Raw genomic sequence first — 9,574 nt, forward strand, 5'->3', positions numbered from 1 at the left:
CAGTTTGGGGCGGTGAGCAAAAGTAAGAATCTTAGTCTTAGAGGAGTTAATTGTTAATTTCTCCTCTTTACAGAACAAAGCACGAGAATTTAGGTCTCTTTTAAGTCTGATGGGGGATAATGAGAGGATAACGACATTATCCGCATAGAGCAATGAGTTGATATACTTATTAGTTAGCTTTGAAGGATGAAAAGAAAGATTGTTCAAGGCAGAAACAAGGGAATTAATGTAAAAATTAAATAAAGTGGGGGCTAGGACACATCGGCGGGTTACAAACCGCCATAAAATACGTATTGACTACGTATTAGGGTTAGGAACCTAACCCTAGTACGTAGTCAATACGTATAATATGGCGGCAGCTGTTCCACACGGCTGCTACCATATTGACGTAGCGGACGCTGTGCTTCCCCTTGTCGCGTGGCGCTTATGATGTCGCGAGTGCGCCATTGGCGTTTCGCGGCGTCATAAGTGCGCCGGAGGAAGAAGCTCCATTTTGGAGCTTCTTTTTTGCTCTGCGAGGGAGTCGCGTGATTTGGCTGCTGTGGCTTCCTCTCAGAGCAAACAGCAGAGCTGGCAGACCGCCTCAAAGCAGCGGTCTGTAACCGACCATCCTTGCCTTACACCCGTCTTAACAGGAATTGCCTTGGAAACATGTCCTTGGAGACTGCATCTGACCTTAATATTAGAATTCTCATGGATCTTAATAAGAAGCAAGAGGAGTCTTTTATCTATATTAGTGCACAATAGTTTCTCCCACAATCTAGATCTATTAACTGAATCAAAGGCGGACTTTATAAATGCCACATATAATGGTTGACCATAATGGAGGTATTTCTCAACAAGATATTGCAATATCATTGCATGGTCAATAGTGGATCATCCAGGCCTAAAGCCTGCCTGTTCAGCCAACAAAATATCTTCGGACTCGAGCCAATCTAAAAACTTATTTAAAAGGAGTTTTGTGTACAACTTACTCACCAAACTCAAGAGACTAATTGGTTGAAAATTAGAGGGATCGGATCTATTACCTTTTTTATATATCAGGATTATGATGGCCAAGCCCCAGTCTTTTGGAATGGAAGCAGATCTATCAATGGCCGTAAATAATTTAGAGAGGACCGGAACCCACCAATCAAGATTATTTTTAAGTACTTCACCAGTTATAAAGTCTGCACTTGGGGCACGAGCTGGTTTGAGTTGAGTGATAAGACTCTTTATCTCTGAGTGCGAAACCGGAGGCCAAAGGGGAAGAGAAGAAACCTCTATCATAAGATCAGCTGCTAATGAGTTTGGAGTATTTTCAACAGAATCATAAAGACTGGCAATGTGTTTACCGTATTTGGAGGTCAATATAGCAGTTTGATATGTTTGGACACCTGACAGAGCACCTAAGCGATCGAAAGCTTAATTTAAAAAAAAAAAATTGTCTACACAAGTGATCGCCTTACCCTGCTTCCCTCTCCACCGGGGGAAAGGCTATGCAAGCGGGAGAAAATGGTGCCAGTAATGCAGGAAAGAGAACAAAGTGGGTGACACCACCAGGCCAGCCCCTTAAGCACTGCTCCTCCCATCCCCAAATTCCCGAATCAGACACCCTTGTCGTTCCCATTCATTTGCCCCGAATCGGACTCAGGAGGTGCAGGAAAAATCTCTAAAAATGTGCACCCCTTTAAAACCAGTTTATCCACCACTGATTTGGGTTTTCCAAGGAAAAATCGAATACATGGCGATCAGATCCGAATTCCAATGGGAACTAAATTGGCGCAATGATAATCAAATGCACGCTCAAATGGGAACGCGTCTTGATCCACTTTATAAGCCAGTGGGAATGGGGCCTTAGATATGATAACATCCGGGGGCATCCCAGATCCTGAATTCAGGCTGGAAGAGATATGCTGGTATATTTGTTAATGGGATAAGCTCCAAAGATGGAGAACAAAGAGGGATTGAGTGAGTAACTGCTTTGTGTGCTATTTGGACAATGCAATAGTTATACTTACAGGCTGGTTGGCATGAAGGCACAGGTACACCCCTTCCACATCCAGCATGGCCACTGCACTGGGAAACTATTAGTTAATATGTTCCTACTGCTTCCAGGTTGACTGCTGCTGTTGTGTGCGCCTAAGCATGACACTGGAGTTTTACACTGGGCTATATTTACAAAGAATCATAGTCTGAAAAATGTGGGAACTGTGTGAGAGCATAAAACTATGTACTTGTGAAAGCTAGCAGGGAAAGAAGCAACAATTTCCAAACAATTAGGTATACTTTTTATAGCTTCTGGGCCAATAGATATGTCTGCTGATTTGCAAAGTAGCAATTATGGAAGATAACACACAAAGAATACCCTCAGATGCCAAAGAAGCAATTCAATCTAGAAAAACTTTAGGACATGTTGCTACAGAAATGTGCATGTTGATTTACAATATGTCATTTAACTCAAGGTTTTAGAAGGATTTCCATCTTTAGATAGTAATGTGTATTGTTTCAGAACATCAAAATGTGATGAGAGTCTGATCTGCCCTTGCTAAAAAATGTGCACACAATTCAATTCTGTTGTTGTTGGCACACATAAGGTTCAACCATTTCTAAGGCAAAGCTGCTCCTTTCAGACATTAATCCAATTTTAAATAATCCTTTAATACTCTGATATGTCAAGAACATGGTCCAGGTATGGTCATGCCATGTGTTGGAAGGTATGTGTGTAAATGCAGGATGATGGCTTATGATATCCTGTTGCTGAGGGTGGGAGAAATAAAGTTTGTGTATCAGACATAGGGATCATAACCAGATGTGTGGAGAGGAAAACATCTGCTGAATAAAGTTGTTCCAGCAATTGATGGACTACAGTCACACATTATGACTGTGATAAGGTATGGCCACAAACACTGCTAACCTGCTCTAATTCCACTTTTCAAGCCTCATTTGAAAAAGTCCAAAGACTGAGGACAATGAAATGACTTTTCAAGGCAAGAGAAGGAATCTAAAGCAGTAATGACTTATGTCCCATGCCACAGATAAAAAGAGATTAGTGGGACAGGAATGTAGTAAACATCACAGTCTGTGAGTCGTCATGGTCACAGACGACTGTTTCCCAAACACCACTCCAGTTAAAACCCTGACATAGCTGGCTCAGCAGGTAATTTTGTATACTTTTGAACTCATCAGCCTTGGACTTTCTGGTTTCACCACAACTCTTTTCAGGAGTTTTTCTCACGAAGAATTGTATGCTGGTTTGCTGCATAACGTTTGGAGATTTAGCAGACCCTAGAGAGTAGATTAAGCCAGCCAGATTATAGACAAATAGCAAATAGACCTAGATTATGATTGCTGAGTTGGGATCCAAACCAAATCAGAGACCAGTAAATGTTCATAATATTAGGAATGCTATACTTGATCCACAATGGTCTTTCTGAGTCACATGTGCATGTGTTTTCGAGTCGCCTGTCAGCTTAAGAATTTCATAGAGTTTTCTTAGTCAAGGAATATTCAGAGGTGGTTTTGTCAGTTCCTTCCTCAGAAATATAGCCTACAGCACCTGGCATTTATTGGTGTCTCTCATCCAATTACTAACCAGAGCTGACCCTGTTTAGTTTTCAAAACCAGATGGGATCTGGTGCCTTTAGGGTATTTAGGCTACTTCTGAGTATTTTACTGCCCCCCTTAAGATAGTGTTATCATACCCTACACTCCTCTTGCTGAATATGAGGTTTCATATTTTCATATTTGATATCTAGAGTCAAGCATGTTTTAAGAAGTCATTATGACTTTTGGAACACTAGGAGGTTTCACATGGAAAAGGCACACTGGTCCAAGAACATTTGAAAGACCAAGATGTGGTACCTAGATGGTACCACAATAAAAGTTAAATGGATTTGCTGGTGTAGTGAGGGGAGCCCTGAAGCTGGGAGAGCTGAGAGGGCAGAAGTGGGCCAGGTGGAGGAGGAGGGAGGGATGTTCCATGGGGCGGAGCTAGAGAGGGAGGAGCCAAGGGTCCCTGAGGGGGAAATAAAGGAGGAGGGACAGTGGTGCGCGGGGAGAGGGAGACGTCGCGGAAGAGGAGGTCGGGGAGCAGCAGACGAGAGAGGGACAGTGCAGGTCAAGAGGAGCCCAGGGAGGGACGGTGTCCCAGTGTCTTTCCAAACCAGACCCAGCTTCCAAAGGCGTGGACCTCACCAGGAGGTAGAGTTGCGGAACCCGCGGACAGAGGGTGTCTATTCCTACTTGGACGAGGAGGAGTGGGCACGACCGCCGGCCAGGGATCTGGAGTGGGAGTGGTGGGACCCAAAAGGGGAGAGGTGGGACTTTGGCCCTCCTCCCCAGGAACACGACAAGGCCGACTGGGAACCCTTAGAAAAGCACTCTGGAGGGTGGAAAGGCCGAGACCCTGAGGACGCCGGGGCCAAGAAGAGGGTGGACTAAAGTGTTGACTCCCAGGACTTAGGAAAGGGAGACTTGTTGACCAATTGGGCTTTTTTTTGCTGGCACAAGGGAAAGGGAAGAGTAGTTCTGTTGGTGCATTAAAGAACACTGTTGCAGCAAACGTGAGTCCAGTAAGTTTGTTTCACACGTGGGCCAGAACTTCCCCTTTTCCTAGGGCAGCATGCAGCCTGGAACGCCAGCCCCGCCCACATTGGTGGAGAATGCGGGCACCGCCCCTAGGGCGGGGTCAAGGCCCACCCAGGAGCAACTCTTTGCATGGTTCGCGAAGCAACAGCAACTTTTGCTCCAGCATGTTTCCGCTCAGCAGACACGGGTGTTGGAGCAGGTGTGCAATACCCAGCATCAAGCACAAGCTCAGTTGGTGACTCAATTGGCAGAGCTGTGTAGGGTCCCTCGGCCTGCAGCAGGAGAGAACCAGGATCGGGGCCTGACATGGACTATGGGGTTAAACCCATTGAAACTTATGAAAATGGGGCCCCAGGATGATGTGGAGGCCTTCCTCAATACCTTTGAGAGGGTGGCTGCTGCAGCCCAGTGGCCTCGTGAACAATGGGCCCTGATTTTGACGCCCTGTCTTACTGGCCCGGCCCAGAAAGCAGTGGATACTATGGCGGCCGAAGATGCCCGAGACTATGACAAAGTGAAAGCGACTATTTTGCAAACCCTCAACATCTCGGAGGAGACTTACCGGTTATGCCTGAGGGAGCTGAAGTGGCGACTGGGGATACACCCACGGACTCTAGGGCAGAAGATTCGGGCGAGTGGGTTGCGGTGGCTCAAGCCTGGGGAAAGGTCCGCGGTTGAAGTAGCAGAGCTCGTCTTCGTTGAGCAGTTTGTCGGGGCTCTTCCGCTACAGGCTCAGAATTGGGTCCGCTGCCATCAGCCCAAAAACTTAGAAGCTGCGGTGGCACTGATGGAGGCGTTCTCAGCAGCAGAAGAGTGTAAAGGAGGAAGGAGTCGTCGGGCGGTGGAAGGGTTCCCGGTTCGGGGCGGAAAAGGGCCTCCTGGGATCGGAAGAGGAGTGAGGAGACTGGAACCTGGAGCCGGGGCACCTCGTTTGGAGCCCGATACCCCGAAGGTAGACGTGGGGACGGTAAAAGGGGCTCAGGAGTCAGCGTCTAAAGAGATTCTGCGCAAGCCCCTGGTTTGTTATACTTGTGGCATGGAAGGGCATGTTTGGCAAGACTGCCCTGTGATGGAGTGTTCGTGGGCGGATTCCTGGGAGTAAGTAGAGGGCCGTCACCGGCCCGGGTAGTGCGAATGAGGGTAAATGGGAAGGAAGTGAAGGCTTTGGTAGACTCAGGATGTAGTCAGACATTGGTACGGGAAGCCCCTGGGGTTGGGGTGGCCCATGCGGTGAATGTCCAGTGTATTCATGGGGATCTGAAACCTTATAAGGGAGTGTGGGTGTGGATAGAGGTGGAAGGGCGGGCCCGGAGACTCAAGGTTGGGGTAGTCCCTATGTTAAGGCGGGAGGCTCTGCTGGGATGGGATTGGCCAGAGTGGCGTCAGTTGCTTCAGGAGGCGGAGGGCTTAGAAGGGGACACCCTCGCCGGCCCTCTGGTGTTAGACCTGGCTGGAGTAAGGAGGGCTCAGGTGGTGGTATGGCAGCAAGATGATCCTGTTCTGAGAGAGGCTTTGAGGCAAGCTCAGGTGGGGATGGGAGAAGCGAGACCCCGTTTTGAGCTGAGAGGGGATCTACTCTATCGGGTCCCACCAGCGACTGGTGGGGAGGAAGCGAGGAACAACTGGTGATCTCAAAAGCTTTAAGAGGGGACTTCCGGGGGAGGAGCCGACGCATACGGAGGCAAGCTGGATTTGCTCTGTCTCCCTTTTCTCTGTTCGCGAATACTCCAATATATTTTTACCATCTAAGGGTTTATTTTGGAGTACCCCCCAGTCAGAGAGACAGGGGGAAGAGGGTCAGCCAAGAGCTCGAGAGGTTTTCCTTTCTTTCGCCCGCACCGGGGAGCCATTGCGGGGGAGAGGGGAGAGGCTGCAAGAAAGCTGTTCGACAGCCGGCGTGAAGGATTTCGTCTGAGACATTTGCCTTGGCAATTATCCTCCCCACAAGATAAGGAACCCTGTGAAGACTCAAGCAGGATAATAAGAATATAAGTTATATCTTGGGAGAAAAGAACTAGTGGAATAATTGCCTCTCCTCAGTTTTGCTGCACATGGGCCAGAACTTCCCCTTTTCCTAGGGCAGCATGCAGCCTGGAACGCCAGCCCCGCCCACAGCTGGTTACCCCGACTTCCACTAGGCTTTCCACATATTCTTACACAATGGGGACTAAGTGAGTTCCATCACAAAAGCAGTTAAATACCATATTTTTTCCCAACCCTGGGCTGTGTCCCTAGTCACCCTTCCTATCCAACTATCCAAGGGTTATCTCAAATACAATCTATGTTTTGTCACTCTAGAGTTAAAACCATCTGTCATTCAGGGGTCCTTTTGTCCATTCTTTGAAAAGCCCATCAGGTCTTTGTTACACTGCAGTATAGCACCAAGCACCCTTTGAGAAATCAGATATAAATATCAGCCCCACACATGGCCAATTTGCTGCTACAGGCCAGGGCTCTGTCCTACAGATCTGAGCTTCGTTCTTTGTATAGACCTCAGACTCTGTGCCACTCTCTATCTTCCATGGAACCCTCTCTTCAGGAATGGTAATTATCACTCATTTTAATTCCTAGTTTTTTGCTATCCACCCTTTCACACCTTTCTTTTTGTTAGCCTTGTATGGTTCCTGAAGTTGTGTTGGTTTTGTGTGATTGCATGCACCTTTGCATATCTATATAAATAAAAATGTACATTTTGTTAGTTTGTTCAAAATCTTAAATCTTCAAAAGTTCTTCACTGATTGCTTTGAAATTTTGACACAATGTTCCATTCGAATACACAAATGTTTTTATATATGTACTATGTTTTTATATTCCTACTATTATATAGATGTCACACCTAAGGTGAACCTGTGACAGGTAAAAATATGTGTTTTTTTTTTAAAAAAAGTGCCAACTGTTGGACATAAAATCAACACATGCTATACATATCCCAAAATGACATAGCCTTAGCTCTTGCATTATCCAGAATAGCTACGACATTGGTACCAGGTGGAAGAACTGCTCATTCCACTTTGAAATCGCCATTGAACATGCAATTCATTGAAACTCCCATGTACAACATTTCTAAAGTATCCGGTATGGGAAAAGTATTGCAGAAATGCAAACTTATAATTTGAGATGAATGCACAATGGCGCACAAAAACTCGTTCGAGGCTCTTGATTGATCATTGCAAGATTTGCGTGGAAACATCAGACCATTTGGGAACCCATTCATATTGCTTTCAGGAGATTTCAGCCAAACAATACCTGTAATTCCTTGATGGACACCAACGGATGAAATAAATGCTTGCTGAAATACTCCACTTTACATGTGATGACACGTAAAAATGTTAAAATTAACTACAAATATGCATGTCCACCTGCAAAATGATCAATCAGCTGAAATATTCTCACATCAATTGCTGAAAATTGGGAATGAAAAGATGTCGGTTGATGTGACCTCAGGACGAATTTCATTGCCTCATAACATCTGCAATTTAGTGATGTCAAAAGAAGAATTGGTTGAAAAAGCATTTCTCAATATTCAAACCAATTATAAGAATCATGATTGGCTGAGTGAATGAGCTATTCTTGAGGCCTAGAATAAAGACGTCCATGAACTTAACAATATTATTCAGTCTAACATTCAAAGCGAGGCAGTCACATACAAGTCCATTGACACTGTTGTGGAAACAGATGAAGCGGTTAATTATCCAACAGAATTTTTGAATTCACTCAATCTGCCAGGGATGCCACCGAACATACTGCAATTGAAAATCGGCATTCCAATTATCATGTTTCGCAATATCAACCAGCCAAAGCTTTGCAATGGCACGCGACTTGCAGTAAAAAAATTAATGAGCAACATCATTCAAGCAACAATCTTGACAGGACCTTTTAAAGGTGAAGATGTTCTCATTCCTTGCATTCCTATGATTCCAACGGATATGCCATTTCAATTTAAGGGATTGCAGTTCCCAATTCGATTGGCATTTGCAATCACCATCAACAAAGCTCAAGGCCAATCTTTACAATTTTGCGGTTTAGATCTAGACACGGATTGCTTCTCACATGGACAGTTATATGTTGCATGTCCTGGAGATGGCAAACCAGACAGTCTCTATATCTACACAGACAATGGAACAACAAAAAATTTTGTATACCCGCAAGCATTGTGAAATTAAATATTTCAGAAACGTGCACTTTCTCTTTTCTTTCTTTTCCATTTAACCAGACTGAGCCACAGCAACGTGTGGCCAGGTACAGCTAGTTTCTAAATAAAACTTATTTATTCATTGAAACCTCTCTGCAGTTAGTTCTGGTTTACATAGATGGAAAGATCCCCTTAAATTATTTACCTCTCATAGACCTCCTTTTGAGCTAACAATTTCCTCAAGACACCAAGGAGACACTGACACTGTGGGTGGGCACTCCAGGTCCCTCCACTGTTTTGGGTAACAAGAGCATACATAGGTGAACGCAGAGAGGATTTAACTTACAGCCCCTCAAAGCCCAAGAAGAAGAAGAAGGGAAAGGGGCTTGAAATTTATTCATTGGAAACCATTATGTATAAAATGTGCCATATCATTATTGGCTACAGCTTATGAGAACTTGGTATGGATTAGGCCAGGGTAACTAAGTCTGAGGCCATTGCCCCACAAATTAGAATTCTGCCCCTTCCTCATGTTGCATGCTGTATGTAACTTTCTTCAGACTAGAAATTTATAGCATAGTAGTAAATTAAAATTTCAGTTGAGGTTTTTAGAAATACAGTTTAGGCAGCCTAAGAAAAGGGGCAGGCTCTGTTACCAAAATAATGCAAACACAGATGTGAATGATTTTCCAAATTTCAGTCCCTGAAATGCTAGAAAATGTCACTTTAGGAAGATAGAATTCTTATTGGGGGGCAAATCATTCAAAGGCTCCACATTCCTTGCAGTTAAGAAGAGGCATTGCTTGTGTGTGTTATATATGAGTAAACATCAGTGTGGCTCCCAGCTTCAAGCCAGTATCACATGTGGTTCTT

This window comes from Sceloporus occidentalis, unplaced genomic scaffold (genome assembly GCF_023333645.1).
Source record: "Sceloporus occidentalis isolate IW3139 unplaced genomic scaffold, rSceOcc1.0.p SCAF_2, whole genome shotgun sequence".
Taxonomy (NCBI): domain Eukaryota; kingdom Metazoa; phylum Chordata; class Lepidosauria; order Squamata; family Phrynosomatidae; genus Sceloporus; species Sceloporus occidentalis.